Genomic DNA, 10,228 nt, shown 5'->3' with positions numbered 1-10,228 from the left:
TCACAGGACTGTCTAGATTGGAAACAAACAAGAATTGACCGTCAGGTAAAGGACACCTTATTTGCTTTCTTGCAAGAACGAGGAGATACTTAGTCATTTTTCAGGCACAGCCATGTAAATTTTACCAGAGGGAAATGATCTTATATTATGCAGAAGCACTAATGCTCAACCACAGGATTTAAGTAAAGCCAAGGTCAATAGGAATAATGAGGGGAATTCAACATTTGTATAAGTGAGTGTAAAATTATGTCTGATGGGAATCTGTTGGGTTTTTTTAAAGAAATGTTAAACCAGCATGTTTTTAAAAACCACCTGGGAGTGTTACTGAACACAACTCATAAAGTGAGCTAATGAGAAATGGAGGACAGGGAAGTACACAGAGGGGAAGAGGGAAGTGATATAAATCTCTTCCATTATCTAAACCTGTAGACAGGATAGTAGAGAGTTCTAGACTCCTGGTCTGCCTGTGCCAAGCCAAAAGCTGGCACTAGCAGTGTGGACTGTTTGTTTGGCACTGTCTCACAGCCATGAGAGTCCCTCAGTCCAGTCAAGATCGCACTTGCTACAGCTGGTTAAGTGGAACAAATCTCTGCCACCAGACTAGAGAGCTTGAGATTCAGGATCAGGCAAATGAATTTATCATATCTTACTAAATAGAAATTTCAACAGAAGCCCCTCTGCATTGTTTTCTGTAGCATCTTGCAGAGCTGTTACACTTGAATTCTGGAACCATCTTAATTCTTGTATTTCATTTGTTCTCCATGTAAACAGATTGGCAAGACTTAGCTGTCTAATGAGGTAGAATCCTTTCATCTTAAATCTGTGGAAGCTTCTACTGTCTGGAAAAAAGGCTTTTGTTAGAAATCGTTTAATTCCTAATTCATTTTTATCACTACTTAATCAGAAAAAGAAAACATGAAAGAATTTAAAGACATTTACTTAAGCTTGTTTTATATAAGCAAATGAGGGATTTTCTTGTAAATTGTGTTCACTAAAACTGAGAGTTTGAGGATTATTTAATAGCAAAATCAAGATAAACAATAGTGCAATTCTGAATACACCTAGTGTCTATTTCTGAACATTGAACTGAACATATCAGATCAACATTAGGATTTCAGCATTTGAACTGAAGAATTAGGGATTGAAAAATTTAGCAATCACTCCAACCATGCTGAAATGTCATATTAGTAAAGAAATGAAAAGCTTAAAATAAAGCCAGGCGGTATTTATCCCTCTGCTTTAAAGCAACTTTTGCGCATGTGTTAGCTAAGTGGACACTGCCTTCAGAATAACAATCCTTGTGAATACTGGGTGTGTAACAGGAAGGATTTTTTTTTCAACTGAGAAAATAGAAAGATTTGCCCACCCTGATGCTAAAAATACAGAATAATTATCATCTTAGGCAGGTGCACTTCTGACCTAAGCATATATGCACATTATGTATTTTCAGGTCCTCTTTGTTAGAATAAACAGATGAATTTTTCTTCAAGTACAGACTTTAAAAGGAGATGCAAGTGGCTTTCTTGGGGAAGGAAAAACAGTCCCAGAGAGGCAGAGGAAACTGGAATCTGATGTGTTTGACACCTTGTTGCACTGTTGCTTCCCCAGCAGGACAGTGACTGTGAAATGTGCTGCAACTCCTCTGGAGATGACGCCAGGTGACCTGGATCAGGTCACCAGGTGACATAGGCCTACACCATGTATGGCCTCTGCTCCTTCTGGCCAAGGTCCAACATAGCATGAAGATTCACTGTGGCATTCACAGAATCCCAGAATCACAGGCTGGTTGGGGACAGAAAGAACTTCTGGAGGACAACTGGTGTAACCCCCTGCTCAAACAGGGCCACCTAGAGCCAGTCGTCCTGGACTGCATCTGGAAACGTTTCAAATATTTCTGAGGACGGAGACTCCACAACCTCCCTGGGTAACCTCTTCCAGAGTTCAGTCATCCTCACAGTAAAAAAAAAAAAAAAAAAAGTTGTTTTGTTGCATTTTTTTCATGCTCAGAGGGGAACATGGATAAAACCCCTAATGTTCATAAGGGATCTCCTATTTTTCAGTTTGTGCCCATAGCCCATTGGGACAGTCTGTCTGGTATTTTGCTATTGTGAAATCTTGCAGTAACCTCAGCAATTAATGGAATTTGATTCCTGATTTTTGGAACACTGGAAGTCAATAAACAACTTTTTCAATTTCCTGAGTGGATGCTAAACCTTCAGAATACCAGGAGTCATATAATAAATGAGTACGTGTAAAGGCAATGCATATTCAGCCTGCATATTTTTGGTGAAAGAAGGTGAAATTTACTGCTTTCTTCTTTCTGCTTGGGTTCTGGTTCAGTTTGTCAGTGTGTTTCACTTCTACTTTCCTTCTTTCTTTCTCAGGGTGCAGTTGTGGTCCTCACCTCTAAGCATGCAGGCCAACAACAGCCCCCTCTGGAACATCTCTTTTATGACCAAGAGGGTGTCTAACACACATGAGATGTCCCTTGTGAGAGCTACGACATAGCATCCTATTCCAAACTGCCCCTTTAATTATAGTGACTCCTATTTTACCCTTGCTCCTTCACTATTGTCTACTCTTTTTTGCCGTCCTAGTCTCCTGCACTTCCCTCAGAACTCTTTTTCTTCTCAGCCATTTTGTAAGAGATTATTTAGTCATGGAACTGCTGTTCAACATGGGAAGTTGGATGAACTGCCTGCAGAAGACCATTTCAGACTGCTTCTCCATTTCCATGAGGCCAGTAAGGCTTCAGATTAGAAACACAAGGTTTTTTTTCTTTCAGCCTCACTGAGGAATGCATGGCTGGGAGAAAAAAAGATGGGAGAAGGTTTGGTGTACTTGGTCATAGACACCAGGGCAGAGCTGAAAACCTGGTCTCTAATCACATTTGTGCCAGAATTGAAAGGTGACTCAGATCCAGGATATAGGTCTGGGCTCAAATATCTTCAGTGTGTCAGCTCTTCTGAAATCGTTGATCACTACATGATTCCTCATCATCTATTCCAGAGCCACAGGAAGAAGGACAAGTCACACTCCACAAGTGTAAAGGCCTTTTTTGATTCAGAGCAGTGTGAATGCACATAGGCTACCAAAGCAGAAACATCAGCGGTTATTAAAAAATGAAGGGCCTTTCTTCCAGAAAGGGCTAAATAACTGATTTCCTTCATGCATGGTCTTTCCAGAATTATTCATTTGTGTAATAGAAAACAGCTCCACTTCTGAGAAAGAAACAGTCTTACACAATGGCAAATAAAAGCCACTTTCATTGTTTGTTGAACATGAATTTTGTCTGAAATAAAAAGTAATGGATAACTCAAGTAAAAAAAAAAAAAAAGCCATATAAAAATGTCTGTATTTCAGCTGTTTTGAAGGCAATCAACACCCAATTTTTGCTCTCACTTGGTAAGAAAAGCTCCTTTAGTACCTTCTGCCAACTCTCTTAAAAGTTTGGCTTCTCTTCTGAAGAGATGCAAGAGTGCAGGCAAAATCCTTCTTACTTTGCAACTTTGGGCCCTATTTGTTTTGGATATGATGGTTAGTGGGTTTGGTTCACTAATCTGACCTTATTAAGAGGCTGTACAAGGTATCCCACAAAGAACAGCCTGCAAGGCAGAGAAAAACAGAGATGCACTAAGAACAGGGGACCTATACAAACCGAACATATCATAATGTAACAAAATCGGGACCTTAAAAGAAAAATATGGTCTAAGCCAAGGGTAAATGAGTTCATTTTATTCCTCACAGTCCTCTCAGGCAGAAGATGTAGACAACTGACAGAAGAGACTTGCTGTAATCAGAAGCCTAGGGATACCTTCAGTCCCCATTTTCTCTAGTCTTCATTGTAGGCAGTTTTAGGCCAGTACTTTTTGGTGGAATCCTGGAAGCTGAGAATTTTAGGCTTTCTGTGCTAACAGGCGCTGACCCTCAAGCAAGCACTACATTTGACCTGAGGCCGTGGAACAGGCTTCTGAAATTGAGTGGTAGCACTGGGATAATGAGTGAGTAATTTGAATAGAAGTGTGTGATATGACAGGGTGGAAAACATAGATTTAAGGTTTTAGTATGTAGCAATATATGCATAAAGTAAGATGGAGGATTTAGGGTGTTGACTAAGTCCTTCTTTTACCTTCTTCTTCATGGGTTTGGGTGGTATGTTGTAACTGGCTGAAAAAAATCCATATTGTGGACCATGGGTATTTGGTTATTGGGTTAAAAGTAAAAAATAATATAGGTGTCATCTTGTTATTGGACAATTAGTGCTTAAAAGACCTTTAAGAGACAGAGCTATTTTTCACCTTGTTAGCTAGAACTCACAACTTGTGAGAATGTACTATAAATAAGAATTAATAAACATCTGAGTCTGAACACAAAAAACTACATCTCCCAAGCATTTAGTCATGGCTGTAACAGAAGAAAAGAAGATAAAAAACCTCACAACTTCTAATAATTTTGCACAGAGCAACTAAGTAGTTCTGTCTATGTCCCACAAATTTTGTGACAATGCCTGCTAAAGGAAACCTGTTCTGCATCCATTTAAACTAAGAAAATATATCGACAATATATTTACACTGTGTAAGATAACACTTTTTTTTTGGTCCCCCTGCCTTCTAAGCAAACAGATCTAACCATTTGTTGTTTAACCATAAACATACACAATTTACACACAATTTAATAATTTCTGAAGGTTTAAATAATTTTTCCCCTTAATTTTACAGGTATATACAGATTTTGTGTGAACAAACACCATTCCACTTACTGCAGTCAAGTGGAATTGATGTCCATGTTATGTCAGCTCATCTCTTTTATGCTTAGAAAATAAAAACAGAATTATCTGAAGAATTTATTTTTTTTAATTTTGTTTTAATTTAAAATGCTTTAAGTTAAACATACTACATTTGCTTTTGTTTGGCTTGGGGCATGGGGGAGACATAATTACCCATTTAACTTCAAATAAACAAGTTTTTTTCAGAGCAAAAAGCTTAGTTTAACCCCTTACTTTGAATTCAAGAGTGCTTTCAAATTTTCCTGTGTGAATGATCTAAACTCTCTTTCTTTTGCAGCTGAGATTGCCTCAACCCCTGCTGGCAGAGGAAGGGGAAATTTCACATCAGATTAAATCCTTGAACCCCTCTGGTGTCTGCCCACCCGTGGTTGCAGCAGGCTCTGTGAGTCAGGTGGCTATGTGACTGTGGGGAGGAACAGAGCAGAATGCCAGACAGATGCACTTAGTGACCATCCAAGCCAAAACTCCCTCTCTGGCCATGTTCAAACAAACCTTGGTGCTAAATCTTTCTGAGCATAGAGCCATTGGACTGAGCAGTGAAATGTGTTCACTGCAATTGACAGAGATAATATGAAATACTTTGCTTCTCTACTTGTAGCATATTTATATTTAATCAAGCATTTAAAAGGAAACCAGACTGTTGACTCAGGGTGAGCTGGTGAAGTGACCCATGGACTTAAGCTGAGATTACTTTTTTTCCTCTGTTCTTCCCATCAACAAGCAGTAAGCAGGCACTAAACCTTTCCTTGAGCTTCCTGCTGCTTCTAGAAGCAAGTAAGGTAAGGTAACAGGAGTTCCCAGAGGCTGCTCCTTAGTGGCAACTCCTGATTTGTCCTCTAGCTGGAAATGCATCTCCGGGAATTAGACAGTTCATTAATTATTCTTTCATATTATCCGGGGGGCCCTTTCTACTGGTGGAGCTCTAGCAGCACAAGACAACGCTGATCAGGGGTAGGCTGCAGAGCCTGGTCGTTCACTTATGCTGTCAGTAAATGAAAACAGCCATAAATCAAGATATAGAGCTGTGCAACATCAGTCTGAGCAAGACCAGAATCAGGCATCCACTGAAAGGTCTGTTCACAGAGAAATTCACAAGAAAAGAGGAACTGAAACAGGGTTCACAGAAAATTTGCAGAGCCCAGACTGAAACCAGACACGTTAGCATAATCCAGAAAGTTTTTGGATAATCAGGTGCCTGTCTCTGTGGACTCAAAATTCCCCTCTGGCACAACCAGCAAATGTTTGCTTGGGAGGTAGAAGTGAAAAGCCAGTGGATCTGAAATCTGAGCTTCCACAAGAATTTCTCTGGTCGGTGCTCAGCGTTGCCTTCGGGGGATGAGAAGGCTGGGAGGCAGGATGTCGGCTGCTGGGCTGACTCCCAGTGCCTGCGGTTATCGCTCGGGTAATCCCACATGGTATAGCTGGGCTAAAACTAAGTTGTATCCATTTCTTCTCAGCCCATCTTTCCAGAAGCAAGGAGATTTTTTTTACTCTGGATAAACACCAAAATAGTATTTTTTCCTTATAATTCTTTGTCTGAACACTGTAGTTGACAATATTTCCTTTTGTAGCAATGACTATCTATCTATGCTGGAAATAACTGCACTGGCAGTGGTGCAGACTGGCTCTATTTTACTTGCCTGTGGCAATTTATTTTTCAGTAGCTCTTTCCTTTAAAACATTTACAAATCCCACAGAAGCAAGTAAGCCTTGGACGTGTGAAAAATTCCAGGCATGAACCTTAAATCATAATTAAAAAAGAAATATAAAAAGCAAGACACATCTTTTCATGCCTGACATGGGCCTGAAGATTGCTTTTTACTTTTGAGAATATGCTGTGCACCCGAATTCGTGATAAATCACACATAAATAAAGTCATACCATAATTCAAATGCCCTCCCACAAGGGACAGTTCTAAAATGTTCATTTGAAGAAGTGTTTTCTCATCCATTTCAGGTTTTACTCAGAGAATGGAGTACTACAGGGTGTTCAGAGTCTGGTAGAGAGAAAGGAGAGGAGGACTTTTTTAATGGCATGGAATAAAAGCAGAGTTAGATGTCCTACAACTTAAAATTCAACACTGAATTTGTATTCCCTAGGCACAACACAGTGAACCTGAATAAAACAAAGTCAGGCAGATCAGCTAAAGCCATGTATGACAAATGAGTCTAACCTCACTCTTCTTACAGTGTGACTTCATTCATAAGGAAACATAAAACTGTCTTTTCTTCATTCTCGCTTTCTCATTTCTATTGCTTTCTTCTTCCTGCCTGAATAATGCAACTGTCCTAACTCTTCGTATCAGAGCTCAGTATGAGCCATCAATACCAGTGAGTCAGCATCCTTTCCCACAAGATTCAGTACCTGGGATTTTTCAGGGAAACACTGCCAGCTTGTTATGTCTCAATGGGAATTTTTTTGGAAAACACCTTACACTTGGAACATTAAAAACAACCGTTGAGCATTATGTAGATGAGGGCCAGGGACCCATTATTTTCCCAAAGGATACCTTACCAAGAAAGTAGTAAACTGCCCAGGAGGTGGGGAAATTACTCCAAGCCTCCCTCCAGTGTTGGCAAGCGGTTCCCTTCAGGCATCTCAGGATTGAACATTAACTTACTCTAGAGAGAGTGAAAAATATCTCCAGGGCTGAATTTGAAACTCAGTGTTCTCCTTCAGAAAAAGAACAGAAATGGCTATTAAAGAACTACAGGGTTTTTATTCTTATTATTGTAATTATTTTTATTTAATGTATAAATAGCCAGCTCTGGAAATAAACATTTCTTTCTACAGGTAAACTTTCTGTGGGAATGGTATCTTTGGGGCATGAAAGCAAACTCAGAAAACCGCTGATTAAATACTTACTCTAGTTGAATGGGCTTGTAGGTATTTTAACCTTAAGCAAGGCTAACCGGGCAACAGGACTGATGCTTTTTTTTGTGTGTGTCACAAGATTTATTGTTGCTTCAGCAAAACTGGAGCATGTGTCTTATAATACCTGCATGGTGGGAGCAATGATGATTCTTCACAGGGCTGTATTTTCCTAGCATAAGGGTTTTCCTAGTCATTACCATACATATAATGCAAGCTTTTTTGTTTGTCAGAGTCCTTTTACTCTGAATTCTGTGGGTGTTTGAGTTTGTCCTATACACTCCAGGGTTATACTGTGAGATGTTGCAATAACCACCCTCTTATCATCATGTGAGAGGGAACAGGGACATTTCTGTGGGAATGGGTGCAATTTCTGCACTTCCAAAGCAGCTTGTGAATACAGCGTAGCACAGAGCAATAGCACAGTGCTCTGCCATCCTGATCACTGCTGATGGAGCCTTTGCAGTAACAAATCATTTTTTGTAGGGTTGGTTATTTAGAGTGCAGTGGCTCTGTGGTTAATTGCTGCTCCTTGCAGCCTCACTATGTACCTTGGATGACAGCATGGCTGAATGGGAGAGGGGTAAAATGCGATGTAAGAACAAAGCCTTTCTCTCTGCCAGAGCTGGCGAAGGAATTGCATCAGCAAAGAGTAGCAGCATGAAAGCACAAAGAGCTGTAATAGGGCTATTGTGTGATTAGAATAGTTTTAAGGGAGTGAGGAAGATGGGACATGAACATTCATGTGTGTTTCAGGCCAATGCTGTTCCTTTCGAAATTAATTTCTTTGTGCATGTAGAAATACTCTACAAATAGTTTAACTGAAGAGAACACTAAATTAGCAATAGTTAACTCAGAGTTTGAATTGATAGAGCTGTACAAAGGGGGTTTGATACTTCCCTGGTTGTGGCTCCTGGACATCAGTTTTTGTCTGAGCACGTACATTTTTTCTGTGCCTGCCATTTTAAATGCAAATGCAGTTCTTGCCTTCCCATTTTTCTGTGACTGTTTAATATGCACTCAGCCACTAGTGTAGCCCCATTCCAGGATGGAGGCTGGAGGCTGGTGTGTCCTGCCCTGTCTTCAGGCTGTCAGGGCCTCTTTCCAGCAGTGGTGGGTAGGATCACCTGAGGCTGAGGAGGAGGAAGTTCACTCCTGTTGCCACCTCCCTTTTGTGTGTGCTGTTGGACAAGGAGAGGTGGACACCAGCATCTCCAGGTGTGGCAGGAAAGTGAAGCAATTATCTGCACCCAAAATAATCACTTGGATGGATTGCACTCCAAGGGAGAACTGAGCTATCAGACCATGTTTCACTCAGACAGTGATGGGGTGGGAAGGAAGGGACCCAATTTCAGCACATAGACCTTTGCAGGAACTTCCTTGGTGAGACTGAACTCCCTTGTACTGTGTTTAAATTGTCAAGTCCATGGAGGGTACAGAGAGAACCTGGGAGCATCAGTGGGTCATCACTTCTACAGCTGGGCATTGAACAGCTTTGATGCTGCCATTGCTTGCCTGTGAGCATCCTCTGTCAACACATCACCCAAATACTGCTATGGGGTCTTTGTCAATAACTGCTAAAGAAATTTCTCCTTTTCTGAGTACTTGGCTTTTGTGATTGTTTCAAGAGACAGCCTGGTTTTGAGGTGCCAGGTGCAAAATTTTTCTGCATCATTTCTGTTTTCTTGAGGTTTCAACATGTCAGTCTTCTCAGACTTCCAAAAACACTTCGCAATAACAGTAACTACCCATTCCTTGAATCCCTGTGTTGGGTCCCAACTGACACGACGTCAAACCAAACTGCTCCTCTTTAGCTCCAGAGACGGGAATAGCCCAGTTTCCCAATGGCTCCACCAGCCTGCCAGCTACTCTCAGTTTGTTTTGCTGCAATCCAAAAAACACACCCTACTTTGAGCATTGTCACATCTCCCAAGTGTGGACACCCTTCCCAAAAATGTGAGCCTATGTTATTCTTCCCTAACTGCGGCCAGAAGAAAGAGGCTTCTGCAAAACCGCTAGTGTTTAAGCACCTTGGTCTTTGATGTCTCAGTCTTGTCCCTTCAAAGAATACAAAGACCTGATCTATCTCTTACTGACACTGAATTTCCATTGTATTAAATGGGTTAATCATCCTTTAGAATGTGTCCTTTCACTCATCTAAATAGTGCCACAGGCAGAGCCGAAGCACAGCCCAAATATCAAACCATTGATACTGTCAATAGACAGAAATTTTGTTTTGCCTGCTGACAAAGTTCTGCATATCCAGAGTGATATATATCCTACTTGCCAGAAAAATCTGTTTATTTATTTAAAAGAGAATGAAGACTTTCCTTCTTAGATAAAGAAATAAAGGAGAAAAATATTCTCCAGAAAGTTCTGTCTTCACCATTATTGAACCACACCCTGTCTTCTTCATATAAGAAATATTGCCAAAGCCACAGTCTTTCATCATGTGGTTCCTTTTAAATAACCTCCTAGGTACTAAAGGTCAGGATGATTTTAAAAAAATAGCCTGGTAGTATGAAACTTTTTTTAAATGCAAAAAGACAAACAGAGGAATCCTACGCAAAC

This window comes from Chamaea fasciata, unplaced genomic scaffold (genome assembly GCF_029207755.1).
Source record: "Chamaea fasciata isolate MVZ Bird 193981 ecotype frontalis unplaced genomic scaffold, bChaFas1.0.hap1 SCAF_1, whole genome shotgun sequence".
In the NCBI taxonomy this organism is placed as follows: domain Eukaryota; kingdom Metazoa; phylum Chordata; class Aves; order Passeriformes; family Sylviidae; genus Chamaea; species Chamaea fasciata.
Note: the sequence above shows the minus strand (reverse complement) of the source record.